General features: G+C 46.1%; 1 protein-coding gene across 4 annotated transcripts in view; it reads left to right on the forward strand.

Moving 5' to 3' along the window:
- The first annotated feature begins 1,974 nt into the window (after window positions 1-1,974).
- SQOR (sulfide quinone oxidoreductase) overlaps window positions 1,975-14,927 on the forward strand; it is a 59,300-nt gene continuing 46,347 nt past the window's right edge. For 2 of the 4 annotated variants that reach the window (XM_050797868.1, XM_050797871.1), the window contains exon 1: window positions 5,179-5,534. The gene's annotated coding sequence lies outside the window, so the exon portion shown is untranslated. Of the gene's footprint in view, window positions 2,401-5,178; window positions 5,535-14,927 lie in introns of those variants that run through there. The other 2 variants (XM_050797869.1, XM_050797870.1) reach the window with 2 other exon arrangements.

A 14,927-nucleotide genomic window follows, 5' to 3' on the forward strand; every position in this document is an offset into this window, starting at 1 on the left:
GTGCAGTGGCATGATCTCGGCTTACTGCAACCTGTGCCTCCCAGACTCAAGCGATTCTCATGTCTCAGCCTCCTGAGTAGCTGGGATTACAGGCATGTGCCAGCACACCTGGCAATTTTTTCTTTCTTTCTTTTTCTTTTTTTGTATTTTTAGTAGAGTGGGGTTTCATCATGTTGCTCAGGCTGGTCTTGAACTCCTGGCCTCAAGTGATCTGCCTACCTTGGCCTCCCAAAGTGCTGGGATTACAGGCATGAGCCACTGTGCCCGGCCAATTTTCACTATTATACCACTTTGTTTATATATGTAGAAAACAGTATATGATAAGAAGATCTTATATTTGTGGAGCCTATAGTAGACAGCTTTCTCCCCCAATCCGCTGCTGCCAGTATTCAATCTCCCTTTCCATTTTTTGAAGGAATACCCATCATAATAGTTCTGGCAGAAGTAAGAGGGCCAAGTACATTCTCTCCCTGCTCTGACAGCTACAATGCTGGCCTTTGACATACAGTTGGTCAACTGGAAACTCCCACTGAGAACTTTCACTTTCACTCTCTTTATATTTGTGTCAATCATTCTAGAGTAATTTGTGATGACGTGGGAGCATCCTGTGGGTAGCCGGGCTGTTTCTGCTAAAACAAGGTGTACTTTCTGCTTTTTGATTCTCCAGAGCTGTCCTCATTCCTGTGTACTTCTCGTCCCATCATTACCCATCATTTTGATGGTTCTGTGAATCCTTGAGAGCCTTTTAATGTCCCCCCATTTTTCCTTTTTTTTTGAGACGGAGTCTCGCTCTGTCGCCCAGTCTGGAGTGCAGTGGCGTGATTTCGGCTCACCGCAAACTCCACCTCAGGGTGCAAGCAATTCTCTGCCTCAGCCTCCCGAGCAGCTGGGATTATAGGCACCTGCTACCACGCCTGGCTAATTTTTGTATTTTTAGTGGAGACAGAGTTTCACCATCTTGGCCAGGCTGGTTTTGATCTCCTGACCTCGTGATCCACCCGCCTCGGCCTCCCAAAGTGCTGGGATTACAGGCGTGAGCCACCGTGCCCAGCCTAATGTCCCTTTTCTACTTAAAGCATCCAGAGCTGGTTTCTTTCTTGCAACCGAGAATGCTGATTGAGATAGAACCTCCATGTACATTAGTGCTTCTTGTCTGAAAACAACAACAACAACAACAACAACAACAACAATAACTTGACCTTCAATGACACAGATGAGGAAACTCCATGGCAGTTTTGGTTATTATTTGATAAGCAGATTAGCTGTGAGGAAAACAGCATGTTTGGGAGGTGTTGGGGATGTCTGTTAAAAGCAAGGCATAAAACACAAGTATTATGCTGTAATATGGTTTGGCTGTGTCCACATCCAAATATTAACTTGAATTGTAGCTCCCAGAATTCCCACGTGTTATGGGAGGGACTCAGGGTGAGATAATTGAATCATGGGTTCTGGTCTCTCCCATGCTATTCTCATGATAGTGAGTTAGTCTCATGAGATCTGATGGGTTTATCAGGGGTTTCTGCTTTTGCTTCTTCCTCATTTTCTCTTGCTGCCACCATGTAAGAAGTACCTTTTGCCTCCCTCCATGATTCTGAGGCCTCCCCAGCCACGTGGAACTGTAAGTCCAATTAAACCTCTTTTTCTTCCCAGTCTTGGGTATGTCTTTATCAGCAGTGTGAAAACAAACTAACACACCCTGTTCATCTGCCTATCTGGTTCTGAGGCTGCCTTATGGTTTGGCAGGATGAAACACCATGTGATGCTTGCTCCCTGATGCATAGCAGGAACTCATTCCCAGCTCTCCCACAAGTCTCATTGCAGCTGTGAAGCCTTGGCTAGGTTACTGTCCCAGCTAGGGAGGGTTTGCTGGGGAGGCTAGGGTATGAGCTGTTTCTCTAGCTACTCACCCAGGAAGCGTTTGCTGCAGGGAAGGGATGAGGGTGGGGCTTGCTGATCAGGCAGGAAGGACAGTACAGGAGGATCAGCCTCTTTGCTCTGATCTTCCTCCTGAGCCTTCCCTTTCTTGTGATAAGGATCCCTTTCACTGTTCCGTTCGCTATTTCCACCCGTTCCTGTTGCCAGCCCTTTCTGCCCATGTGCCTGCAGATCTTCCCAGAGCCCTGGTTTGGATTTGTGTTCCTTCTCCCGGATGTTCTTGAATTGGGGTGTGTTCCTCTTAGTGCTAGCTCCTCCTATCACTTCCCACCCTTTAATGATTCTTCTTTCAGTTTCCCATATCCCCAAGTGCACTTTCATTCCTCTGCAAACTTCACATGGGTAGGAATCAAGTCTGATTTTTTTCAACAGTGTATGCCTAGACAGCAGGCACAGGGCTAGTTGGACACAGAAGGCGAGGACTCAGAGAATATCCATCAGATGAAAGAATGACTGCAAGAGTGAGTGAGTCAACTCTCAGTCTCCTTCCTTTTCTGATGGGCAAGTTACAACTTCTGTTCTCCTTTGAAGTGTTCTCTTTTGCACTGGAAGGAGGGTTGTTGAGTGAGATAGTAGAACAAATACACTGGAGGCTCTCAGCATGTGGGATATGGTCAGGACATCTCCCTCCCTCTCTTCCTCCCCTTCCTTCCCTCCCTCCTTCCCTCCCTCCCTCTCTCCCTCCTTCCCTCCCTCCCTCCCTCCCTCCCTCCCTCCCTCCCTCCCTCCCTTCCCTCCTTTCTTTTTTAATGGAATCTCAGTCTGTTACCCAGGCTAGAGTGCAGTGGCACGATCTTGGCTCACTGCAACCTTCGCCTGCTGGGTTCAAGCAATTCTTCTGCCTCAGCCTCCTGAGTAGCTGGGACTACAGGCACGTGCCACAATGCCCAGCTAATTTTTTTGTATTTTTAGTAGAGACAGAGTTTCACCATGCTGGCTAGGCTGGTCTCGAGCTCCTGACCTCGTGATCCGCCTGCCACAGCCTCCCAAAGTGCTAGGATTACAAGCATGAGCCACCGCACTCGGCCCAGGACATGTTTCTTAACTCTGAATCTGATTCCGCAGCCATTAGTCTCAAACCACCCAGCAGGCAGCACATCCCCTGTGACTCCTTCCTGCCTGCATCCTTCCCATTTAAACCAGGGCTTCTTGGCTTGGATGTGGAGGGTGATGGGACTGGGACGTGGGGTGAAGCATTTTGGAAATATGGGAGGGGACTTTTTATTTGTCATAAATTTGGGACAGAGTCTATTGGCATTTAGAGAGCGGGAACCAAGGAAGCCAACCTCCCGTGCTATGTGAACAGTGCCATGTAACAATGAACTGTCCTGGCCGGACATGGTGGCCCACTCCTCTAATCCTAGCATCTTGAGAGGCTGAGGCAGGAGGATGGCTTGAGCCCAGGAGTTCAAGACCAGCCTGGGCAATATAGTGAGGCCCCCATCTCTACAAAATATAAATAAATTCAGAAAAAAATTAGTTGGGCATGGTGGCACATGCCTGTGGTCTCAGTTACTTGGGAGGCTGAGGTGGGAGGACTGTTTGAGCTCCAGAGGTCAAGGCTGCAGTAAGCTGTTATTGCACCATTGCACTCAAATCTGGGTAGCAGAGTAAGACCCTGTCTCAATGAAAAAAAACCCAAAAAAACAAAAATACCAAAAACCCAGTTAACTGTCCAGAGTCCTGCACAATTTCTGGTATCCTATGCCTTGTGCCAACATTCAAGTATGCAAAATCAATTTTTTTTGGTAAAGTTATTTAGGTTCTAGTTCAGATAATTATAAACATTAGGTATTTTGCATGGCTTTAATATACTAAAATTTCCAGGAATGGTTACATTGGAATAAAGGAAGGAAAGAGTATACTTTGTTTTGTTCAGAGCTTCTTTACCAGAGTTATTTGCCATTTCAAAAAATCATGTTGGCTGGGTGTGATGGCTCACACCTGTGATCCCAGCACTTTAGGAGACCAAGGTGGGTGGATCACTTGGTCAGGAGTTCAAGACCAGCCTGGCCAACATGATGAAACCCTGTCTCTATTAAAAATACAAAAATTAGCCATGGGTAGTGGTGGATGCCTGTAGTCCCAGCTACTCGGGAGGCTGAGGCAGGAGAATCACTTGAATCTGGGAGGCGGAGGTTGCAGTGAGCTGAGATCATGCCACTGCACTCCAGCCTGAACAAGGGAGTGAGACTTCGTCTCAAAAAAAAAAAAAAAAAAAAAAAAAAAAAAAAGGAAATCATGTCACAGAAGCAATGCTGCAGATGGAATTGAGTTACCAATAAAAGTCTACAGTCTGTGTTTGTATTATATTGTTCATGATGATTTTGCCTAGACACAGTCAGTTCCTTTGATTAAAGATAGAAAGCATCAGTTGAAAACATTTTTAAAAATAATTCAAGCCAGGCATGGTGGTTCACGCCTGTAATCCCAGCACTTTGGGAGGCCCAGGAGGGCAGATCGCTTGAGGCCAGGAGTTTGAGACCAGCTCGGCCAAGATGGTGAAATCTCATCTCTACTGAAACATACAAAAATTAGCCGGGCATGGTGGCGCACACCTGTAGTCCCAGCTACTCGGGAGGCTGAGGCACGAGAGTTGGTTGAACCCATGAGGCAGAGGTTGCAGTGAGCCGAGATTGCTCTGCTCACTGCACTCCAGCCTGGGCCACACAGTGAGACTCTGTTTCAAAAAAAAAAAAAAAAAAAAAATATATATATATATATTATTCAAAATTCATAAAACCAAGTAAGCCTAAAAGAAACTCAAACTTTCAAGGGTTGTTTTTTTGAACGCTTCTAGCACTTGCACTTCTTAGGTTACCAGACTTTTGGGACACCCTGTATTTATTGTAAAAAGGGTTACTGAATCTGGTATGGGGGAGAACCACTCACTGACACTTTACATCCACCTGGAAAGAGCCACCAATTGAAAATGTCCAGTCATGAATATGGGACGGGACACTGTGGAGGCCAGTGGCTGGACGCCAGCTTACCCCTGCCTGCGCGTTTTGAGGGAAGGGCTCCAGCGCATACCAAAGCTGAACCTCGGTCACCTTCTCTGTGGAATGAGCGCGGGAATATCTGTGTTTCTGGGCAGCTGTGGGAACCTGGTGAGAAGCCCAGGGCACATCGGAGGACCCAGTGGGAACAGCCAGGGCCTCTCTGCCCAGCGCCCCGCCTGCGCTTTTGCCTGCCCTGATTACAAAACGCTGTTGGCACCCAGGGGGCGGAAGCGTCAGGTGGCCTCGGTGTCCTCGCCTGTGCGCCCGAGCCTGCAGGGCCGCCCTTCAGGGCGCGCAAGGGGCGAGTCTGCACAGCCAGCAGCGCCCCAGGCCAGATGGACGCTTGTTCCTGGTTCTGTGCCCCGTGAGCGCTCAAAGCCCTGATGTGTGCACTGACCATGGTGCCAGGGCTGCGGCGCCAGGCGGGGCACGGTGGGACCTTTCGGGACCTTTCCTGGGGGGAGCCTCTCTTTCCCCGCCTCCAGCCTCCGCCTGGAGGGCGGGCGGGCGGGGCCCGGGTACAGGCCTTGAGACCCAGAAGGGAGCGGCGGTTTTTGCTGCGCCAACGCAGTGACGGAAGGCTCCGCTCACGCCTGGGTAAGAGGCATCGGCGGCCGATCTCTGGCCCTGGGCCAGTGGAGGGAGACTGGGCAGGGACAGTGCCTACCACTGAGGCTGTTTGTTGGCTTAACTCGGTTTCCGCAGCTGGGGCTCAGCAGACCCGATGCGCCGCGCCCCAAACTTTGCTTCCTCAACTCCGGACACCCGCAGCTCTTGCTGCCCTTGTCCAGAACCCGGGTCTTGGGACTCGCTTCCTTCTCGGAGTGTCAGAGCCTCAGGGCCGCGGAGAGGCCAAGCCGAGAGGGGTTCTTAAAAACCGGAGTATCCGTGGTCTTGGTGTGTGGACATTTCTGGCGCCTTCCACCTGTTGATTGTCACTCGGCACCGTCCCTGAGCGGGGCTGAGTGCTCGGCATCCGGGGACCAGGGACTGACAGTCATCCACCGACACTGCGCGTGGGACAGAGGGGCGCTCGAGGGGTCGGCTGCAGCTGAAACCTGAAGGGGAGAGGATTTAGGGCACCTGCTGAACAGGAATTGGCGGAAAGGGAGAAAGGGTCTTCTGGTGGAATCTGGGCTCATTTCCTTTCCTCTTCATCTGTCTCTTTTATTTATGGTAATTCTAACCTGGCTTTTTGCTCAAAGACACTGTGCAGAGCCCCTGGCTTTGCCTGGGCTGCCCGTTGCTATAATGCAGGGCTCTGGTCCATTTTTGTGCTGTGTACCCCTTTGGCATTTCTGGGAAGGTTAAAGACTCTTTCTCAGAATAATACTTTTTTTTTTGAGACAGAGTCTTGCTCTGTCCCCTAGGCTGGAGTGCAGTGGCGCGATCTTGGCTCACTGCAACCTCCATCTCCCTGGTTCAAGCGATTCTCCTGCCTCAGCCTCCCGAGTAGCTGGGACTACAGGCCCAGGCCAGCAAACCTGGCTAATTTTGATATTTTTAGTAGAGGCGGGTTTCATCGTGTTGTCCAGCTGGTCTCGAACTCCTGGCCTCAAGTGATCCGCACACTTTGGCCTCCCAAAATGCTGGGATTACACGAGTGAGCCACTAGGCCGGACCAGAACAATGCTTTTTTAAAGATATAAAACAAAAGGAGGAGTATTATAAAGGAAACCAATTGCAAAACACTTGTCAAAACGTTAAAAGAATTTATGCTATAGTAATATATATGTCTTTAAAACAAGGTTATTAAATAACAAGATCTAGCAGTGGATCAGTTACCATAATTTTGAAGTAGTAAAGAAAATAAACAATATTTCAAGATATAGGTAACACTTGTAATATAAGAAAATATCTGTTATTTATTTATTTATTTGAGACGGAGTCTTTCTCTGTAACCAGGCTGGAGTGCAGTGGCGCGGTCTTGGCTTGCCACAAGCTCCGCCTCCCGGGTTCAAGCGATTCTGCTGCCTCAGCCTCCAGAATAGATGGGACTACAAGCGCGTGCCACCATGCCCAGCTAATTTTTGTATTTTTAGTCGAGATGGGGTTTCACCATATTGGCCAGGATGGTCTCTCGATCTCTTGACCTCGTGATATGCCCGCCTTGGCCTCCCAAAGTGCTGGGATTACAGGCATGAGCCACTGTGCCTGGCCAATATCTGTGATTTCTATTGGTGACAAAGTCTTAGTACTGCCAATACTGCTGTAGTTTGTTGGCTACATACATAATTGAAGTAAATGTTAAATTTCAGTTAGATACTAGAGAAATAAAAGATGTACATATTAAATATCCGTAAAAATAAAGATGTAAAAAAATTTTCCCTCTACGTTCTTGGGTCCAGGTTAGGATCCTCTGATAGTAGAAAGGGCTCTGACCAGATGACTTGGCTTCTGGGCTTGACACTTCCATTGATATTTCCAAGGTCCATTGTAAGCTTGGCTTTTTTTTTTTTTTTTTTTTTTTTTTTTAGAGATTGTTTTGCTCTATCACCTACACTGGAGTGCAGTGAGGCAATCTCCGCTCACTGCAGCCTCCTTGTGGGTTCCAGTGATTCGCCTGCCTCAGTATCCCTAGTAGCTGGGATTACACCAGCTGCCCACCACCACACCTGGCTAATTTTTGTATTTTTTGGTAGAGACAGGGTTTTACCATGTTGGGGAGACTGGTCTTGAATTGCTGACTTCAAGCGATCTGCCCTTCCCTGCTTCCCAAAGCAGCCACCACGACCAACCTAACCTTGGCTTTTGAATTTCTTTGAGCCTCGGCTTCTTCATTGTACAGTGGAGATAATAACACCTTCCCAAGAATTTAAGGCACCCAGCACTGCACTTGGTATAGAGGGCTGAAGTAGGTACCATTTATCAGAACTTATCTGTATCCCTTCCCAAGCTTATGGCCTTATATCCCCAAGCCTGGGGAGGTACTCAATATTTATTGAATGAATAGTTGGGTTGGAAAGGGTTGCTTGTGACTAAGTCCAAAAAACCAAATTTGTTAAGGAGACAGCTCGTGGTTTGGGAAATGACTTTGTTTAAATTTGGGGCTTTTTTTTTTTTTTTTTTTTTTTCTGGCTGGACAAATATATAAACACATCTGGAACGGGGGTGCTTGAAATGTCAGTCAGGGCCCAGGGTCTGTGTGTGCGTGTCTGCGTGGCTGGTGTTCTGCCAGTGAAAATGAAATTGAATGTTGAAAGGAAACTGGATTCCTTTGCAGAACAGTTTCTCCCCCATGTTGCCTGTGTCTAGCTTTGTTAATCCGATGTGTTGTAACACAGGAAATGTCTTATAAAGAATGGAGACAGATCCGTGACAAGGCATTTCTGGGCATAGATGTACTTTTTTCTTCTCCTTTCACCTTTCCTTGCTCCACTGTCTACTATATAACTCCTCGTTGACTCTGAAGACTTGGTAAATAGGAGCAGTTTGGGTAGTTTATGAAAAGCTGCCCAGACCTGGCTTGAAGCCAACCAGTTGCTTTTTTGTTTTGTTTTTTTTTTTTTTTTTTTTTGAGATGGAGTCTCACTCCGTTACCCAGGCTGGAGTGCAGTGGCATGATCTCAGCTCACTGCAACCTCCACCTCCTGGGTTCAAGTGATTCCCCTACCTCAGCCTCCTGAGTAGCTGGGACCACCACACTCGGCTAATTTTTGTATTTTTAGTAGAGACGGGGTTTCACCATGTTGGCCAGGCTGGTCTCGAACTCCTGACCTCGTGATCCACCCACCTCAGCCTCCCAAAGTGCTGGGATTACAGGCGTGAGCCACTGCGCTGGGCAACCAGTAGCTTCTTAATCCCAACCTTAAAAATCTTTGTAATCCCCAGATGTGGATGGTAATAATAATAAAGAAAAGTAGATCTAGCCAATCATCCCTGTGATTTACATTGAGAAAGTGCTAAATTGGGACAGGAGGTAGAGAACTTTGTGGAAAAAACAAAACAGAACAACCACTACAAAAAAACCCCCGGAAATTTAGAGCACACTGGGACTATCTATGTCTATAACTTTGGGAAGGGCAAATACTGGTGTTATGGACTCACCAAATTCATATATTGAAACCCTAATCCCCAGTATCTTAGAATGTGACTGTATTAGGAGATAGTGCCTTAGTCAGAAGTGGTGGTGAGCACCTGTAGCCCCAGCTACTTGGGAGGCTGAGGTGGGAGAACTGCTTGAGCTCAGAAGTTTGAGGCTAGCCTGGGCAACATAGCAAGACCTTGTCTCAATAAAAGAATAATTAGCCAGGCATGGTGGCTCATGCCTGTAATCCCAGCACTTTGGGAGGCCGAGGTGAGCAGATCACTTGAGGCTGGGAGTTTGAGACTAGCCTAGCCAACATAGGGGAACCCCACCTCTACTAAAAATTCAAAAAATTAGCTGGTGGCGGGGGTAGTGTGCATCTGTGATTCCAACTACTCAGGGGGTTGAGGCATGAGAATCGCTTGAACCCGAGAGGAGGAGGTTGCATTGAGCCAAGATCATCACACCACTGCATTCTAGCCTGGGCAACAGAGCAAGACTCTGTCTCAAAAAAAAAAAAAAAAAAAAAAAAGAGTAATTAAATTTAGATCATTAGAGTGGGGTCCTAATCAAATATGAATAGTATCCTTATAAGAAGAAGACTCGTCAGGAGCACATGTGCATAGAGAAAAGGCCATGCAAAGGCACGGTGAGAAGGTGGCCCTCTGCAGACTGGGGAGAGAGGTCCCAGGAGAAACCAGTCTCGTCAGCACCGAGGTCTTGGACTTTCAATCTCCAGAACTTTGAGAAAATAAATTTCTGTTCTAGACTTCATCTAGTCTATAGTGTTTTGTTATGGCAGCCCTAGCAAATTAATACAACTGGTTCTACCAAATGGACAATTGGTTTAAAAAAATGGCTACAACTGGGCACATCTCTTTTAAGTCATGATCCCGACATGTCCATCACTTGCTCTTAGGATCCCTTACCCCACCTACGCAGAAGAGTCTCCCATGTACTTTCCTTCTACAGACACCCTGTGTAGTCCCTAGGATCCTGCCTGAGGTTGTTAAAGTCATATTCACCTTCATGATTTTGATTGTTAGGAAGAGAGAAACTTGGCCTCTTCAGTAAGTGATGCAGGTTAGTTGTTGTGCCATGTACATAGTAAGTACTTTATAAATGCATGGTGGGTGATGGGTGATGATGTTGATGATCATCCTTGAATACCATGGGGTGACTCCCTTCTGATCATAATGAATCTCCATGTTTTGGCTCTAGCCCAGTCCTCAGGGAATTTTCATTCTGCCCAGCTGGGAACCAGCAGCTCTGACCCTAGCTACGTGAATGGAGAGAAAATGGCTTGTCTTTATCCTGGGACCAATTTCTGACTTCTGGGAGGGAGGGCTGCTTCTGGAAGTGGGGATTGTGGTGATTTCACTCTATGATAACTTTTTTATATCTTTGGCTATTTGTTCTAAGGTAGCCCATGATGTCTTTATAGGAAAATGATGCGTTTTAACAACCACCGTGTTTGCAGTATAGATTGTGAGAGCTTTTCAAGACAGTGCTGGTCTAGTAAATGTGGTTTCGTGTTTTTGTGAGCACATAAATGATGCTTGAGATGGATGAGGGGCATCTGAGTTTGGAGGAAAGTCATGAGCCTTTCAAGGTCTAGGTGATGAAATCCAAGCTTGTTTTGAATCATTGAATAAGAAAGGTCTTTAATGGCAACTAGACACCTCCACTTATTTTATACTCAGGGAATGGACTCAAAATGGCTAAATGACTATCTCATGGTCTCACAATCTCCATTTCCTCACTTATATAAAATGGGAATAGTAATTCCCAGCTCTCTGGTTTTTGTGAGTAATTATGTAAAGTGCATAGCACAATGCCTGTCACATATCAAGACTTCCACAAATGATTTGGGGACTTGGGGGGAGAGATTGGGAGGAATGGTTTCCGTTCTAATTATGTTCCAGGCCTGCTTATTAAAGCCTTGTTATTCTTTGTCACAAAAATTCACATCTCGGGTCAATCTAAGGAGTTATTAGAACAAGTGTCCCCATTTGAAAGCCTGCTTGTGAACTTCTATTTTCCTTTTGTCGTTTAGAAGATAGCAAAGTTTTAGAGGATAGCAAAGTTTGATGCCACCCAGCCTGCTCCTTTATTCCATTGATGAAGAAAACATGGCCCAAAATGGGTCAGGATGAGCTGTACCTAGCACTCCCTGGGCTGTGGTCCTCGGTCTTTTGACTTTTGATATGCCCTCAGACAAAGCTTCACTGGGAATGGGTCAGTGTCATCTAGCTGGCCACAGGAGACATGTGAGCTGTCTACACCTCATTCTATCCCAACTATTAAAGGATTGAGTTTAGAGTCTCTCCAACTATGTTCAAATAGCAGATGTATACCTTGTAATTAAAGAGTGTTTTCTCATTATGGTAAGACCACACACACTGGATTCCAAGGAATGATATGCCTGAATGAAATGGCCAGTCCGGTTTACAGTGAACTTCTTGCATGTCAGATTCTGAGTGGAAATCCCAATGCTCCTGAGGCTGATGAGTAGTTTTAATGTGGTGATTTAACAAACTCAGGAAAACAAGTTGATCCCTGTTGTGTGACTGGGAGTACATTGATTCCACATCAGACTTCTTTTTCCAGTGAGTCGTGTCCTACAGTCTGCAGATGGGCACACACAGGCATATACAGACTAGGGAAGGAAACCTGAAAATTACCTGACCAGAGGCCAACTATGAGTGGTGGGGTTGAAGTAGAGCTAAGTTGTGCTTATTTATGTACTAGAACGTGAGAAGTCAGGCTCCCACTGGCTACAGCAAGCAGAAAAACAAGGTGTTCTTTTTTTTTTTCTATATAATTCAGTCAAAACTCTTAACTTTCAGTTGCAATAATCCAATTGACTGACATGTGTTTTCTTTCCTGGAATCTGAATGCAAGCATTTTCCTTGTGTAAATATAATTCTTGTTTTCTGCTTAGCAATTGTATTGGTTTGGTGAAATTGTCAGTTCTCTTGTTATAATGCATTCTCTGATTGTAAAAGAAGCATAGGCCAGGGAAATGTGTAGGACATTTCTCAGGAGCAAAGGGAGCCACTGTTTCATTGTAAAGTCCTCATTAGCAACTCTTAATCAGTAACTCTGTAAAGAAAATTCCTACAGTTTTGCCCTGAAGAGTGAGGGAACTAAAGAACCCCAGTGCGGCTCCAGTTCTTGAATCATCAGAGAGCTATATAGATTGTTCCTGTTTCCCGATGACTCAGTCCTGGCCCACTACTGGTGTACTTGCTTCACAGCTTAATATTTAAACAAATGTTTGGATTTATAACAGCTACAGAGGGAGAGTTTCAACATGGCCCTGCAGGGCTAAGTGAAGATTGCTCCATTTTCTTTATTTGTTAACAATATACTAATACAGTTCCTGAACACACAGGCAAGAATAATAACACTGTCATTACTCAAGAGGAGGTGTGCCAAGAGGAAGAGCACAGCTGCTATCCTTTCTCGGAACAGCACTCATTCAGTTTTCAAGGGGTGTGCTTTTCTTCTCTCTCACAGTGCCTTGGACCTTTACTCCACTTTGAATAATTCTAGTATGGCTACTTACGTCCTGTCTTCATTATATTCACCTGAACAAGTGGATATAATGTCATAGTTCACATTCTTCCTTCTTTATCCCCTAGAGCTGATTGTCGCAAAAATGTCAATGTGTGTCTCACATTCACACCCTTCATCTCTGTTCCCTTTGCCCAGACCCCGCCCTCACTGGTGCCTGAATTTCTGAAACAGCCACTTAATGGATCTTCATATTCCTGGTCTTTCCTTTTATAACAGATAGACTCTTCTTACCCGTCATTGACTCTGCAGTGCCTAGCACAATGCCTGGCATCTAGTAAACACTCAAAAATGCTGAACTCAACTGAATTGCTCCAATTCATCCTCTCAACTTCTCCTGGGGACTCTTTCTAAGTCTTTCAAAACCCAGCTTTATTTATTTATTTATTTATTTATTTATTTTTGAGACGGAGTCTCGCTCTGTCGCCCAGGCTGGAGTGCAGTGGCCGGATCTGAGCTCACTGCAAGCTCCGCCTCCCGGGTTCACGCCATTCTCCTGCCTCAGCCTCCCGAGTAGCTGGGACTACAGGCGCCCGCCACCTCGCCCGGCTAGTTTTTTGCATTTTTTAGTAGAGACGGGGTTTCACCGTATTGGCCAGGATGGTCTCGATCTTCTGACCTCGTGATCCGCCCGTCTCGGCCTCCCAAAGTGCTGGGATTACAGGCTTGAGCCACTGCGCCCGGCCTAAACCCAGCTTTATTAAAACCTTCCAAGGGCTCTCACTGCCATTAGCGGTAACCACAGGCTTAAATGCACACCAGGGCTGAGTAGGTAACAAATGAACAACATAGGCTGAGTGGGGCTGGAGTGAACTGAAACCTTGTGCAGGGTGGAGAAGACCAATGACTGCTCAGCTCCAGCCAAGAGTTTCCATGTGAGAATGTGGGCTTAGTGTTAGAGGCCAAGAATCTGGAATATTTTTGGCGAGATTTCCAAATTTTTTAATGTTGATGCTGAATTAAAAATTCAAGAAAAGCACTGTGAGCCAAGCAAAACACGGCTCCGGCCTGCACTTGGCTTGCAGGTTGCTGCTTTGTGACCCCTAGATCAAATTGCCATTGTCTGGGATTAAGCTCTCAGACGTAAACTTTAGTAACACATGCCTAGCCAATCTTCTTTCTCCCTCTTCCCAGTGCGCTCGACTGCCCTCCTTTATATCCACAGTTAGGAGATTCTCATTGCAAGTGATTCTACTTTCAAAATCTTGAACCCAACTGTCCAAAAGTAGCCCAAACAGGTCCCTGCCATAACTTCCCTTTTTCTGCTCATATAATTCCTTTTTCTTCAGCTGCCTAGATGTCAGCTTTGGCTTTTTTTTTTCTTCCAGAAACCTTTCCCACATCTGCTGAAATTTTTCTCTCTTCCCAGCCTCTATCTTATCTGAATGTTTATTTGCATTTCTAATGCTCACACCTGGACCACTCCAATAGTCTCCTAACTGTTTGTGAAAATCAGCCTGTGTCAAACTGGTTTTGTTTCTCCTCCAACAGCAGGGTTAATTTGTTCCAACACCAGAAGTTTCTCCTACTCAAAGCTGCTCCTTTGTGCGATCACTTTCCAGAACTTTGTTTTCCGGCGTAAAGCCTCAATGCCCCAGCTAAAAGAGTGGGAGGGGGCCAGGCCTGGAGAAATTGCTGTCTCTCAGCATGCATCCTTATATATAGTAGGCGCTAAATGAATACTTGTGGAAACATTCTTTTTTTTTTGAGACAGAGTCTCACTCTGTCGCCCAGGCTGGAGTGCTGTGGTGCGATCTCGGCTCACTGCAACCTCTGCCTCCCAGGTTCAGGCAATTCTTCTGCCTCAGCCTCCCGAGTAGCTGGGACTACAAGTGCGTGCCACCACGCCCGGCTAATTTTTTGTATTTTTAGTAGAGACGGAGTTTCACTGTGTTAGCCAGGATGGTCTCAATCTCCTGACCTCATGATCCACCTGCCTCAGCCTCCCAAAGTGTTGGGATTACAGGTGTGAGCCACCGCGCCCAGGCTGGAAACATTCTTAAATAGCAGCAGAATTGTGACTATGCGGATTTCATGTAAGTCTGTTTCGTAAAGATGCACTTACATATTTAGCATAGCTAAATGTAAGTAATTTAATCCTATATCATTTGTGCAGGTAAAAATTCTCCTAAGAAAAATTCAGCTTAGATTATGTTTCCTGATTTTCACTTCTGCAAATTTAGCCACTGTGCGATTAAGACAAATTCAGTGTAGGTATAAACCTGAATTTGCACAGACTTATATGCTGCAGAAAACCTGTTTCTTACCTTCCTCTCCCAGCACTTCTGGCGGATGCCCTCCTTTATCAAGGTTAAATGGATAAAACAGATGTGAAGATTTTTCTTGGTAGAGAAGATATCTTAAGTTTCAATAGAATGGAGGAT

The sequence above is a fragment of the Macaca thibetana genome, chromosome 7 (assembly GCF_024542745.1).
Source record: "Macaca thibetana thibetana isolate TM-01 chromosome 7, ASM2454274v1, whole genome shotgun sequence".
Taxonomy (NCBI): Eukaryota; Metazoa; Chordata; class Mammalia; order Primates; family Cercopithecidae; genus Macaca; species Macaca thibetana.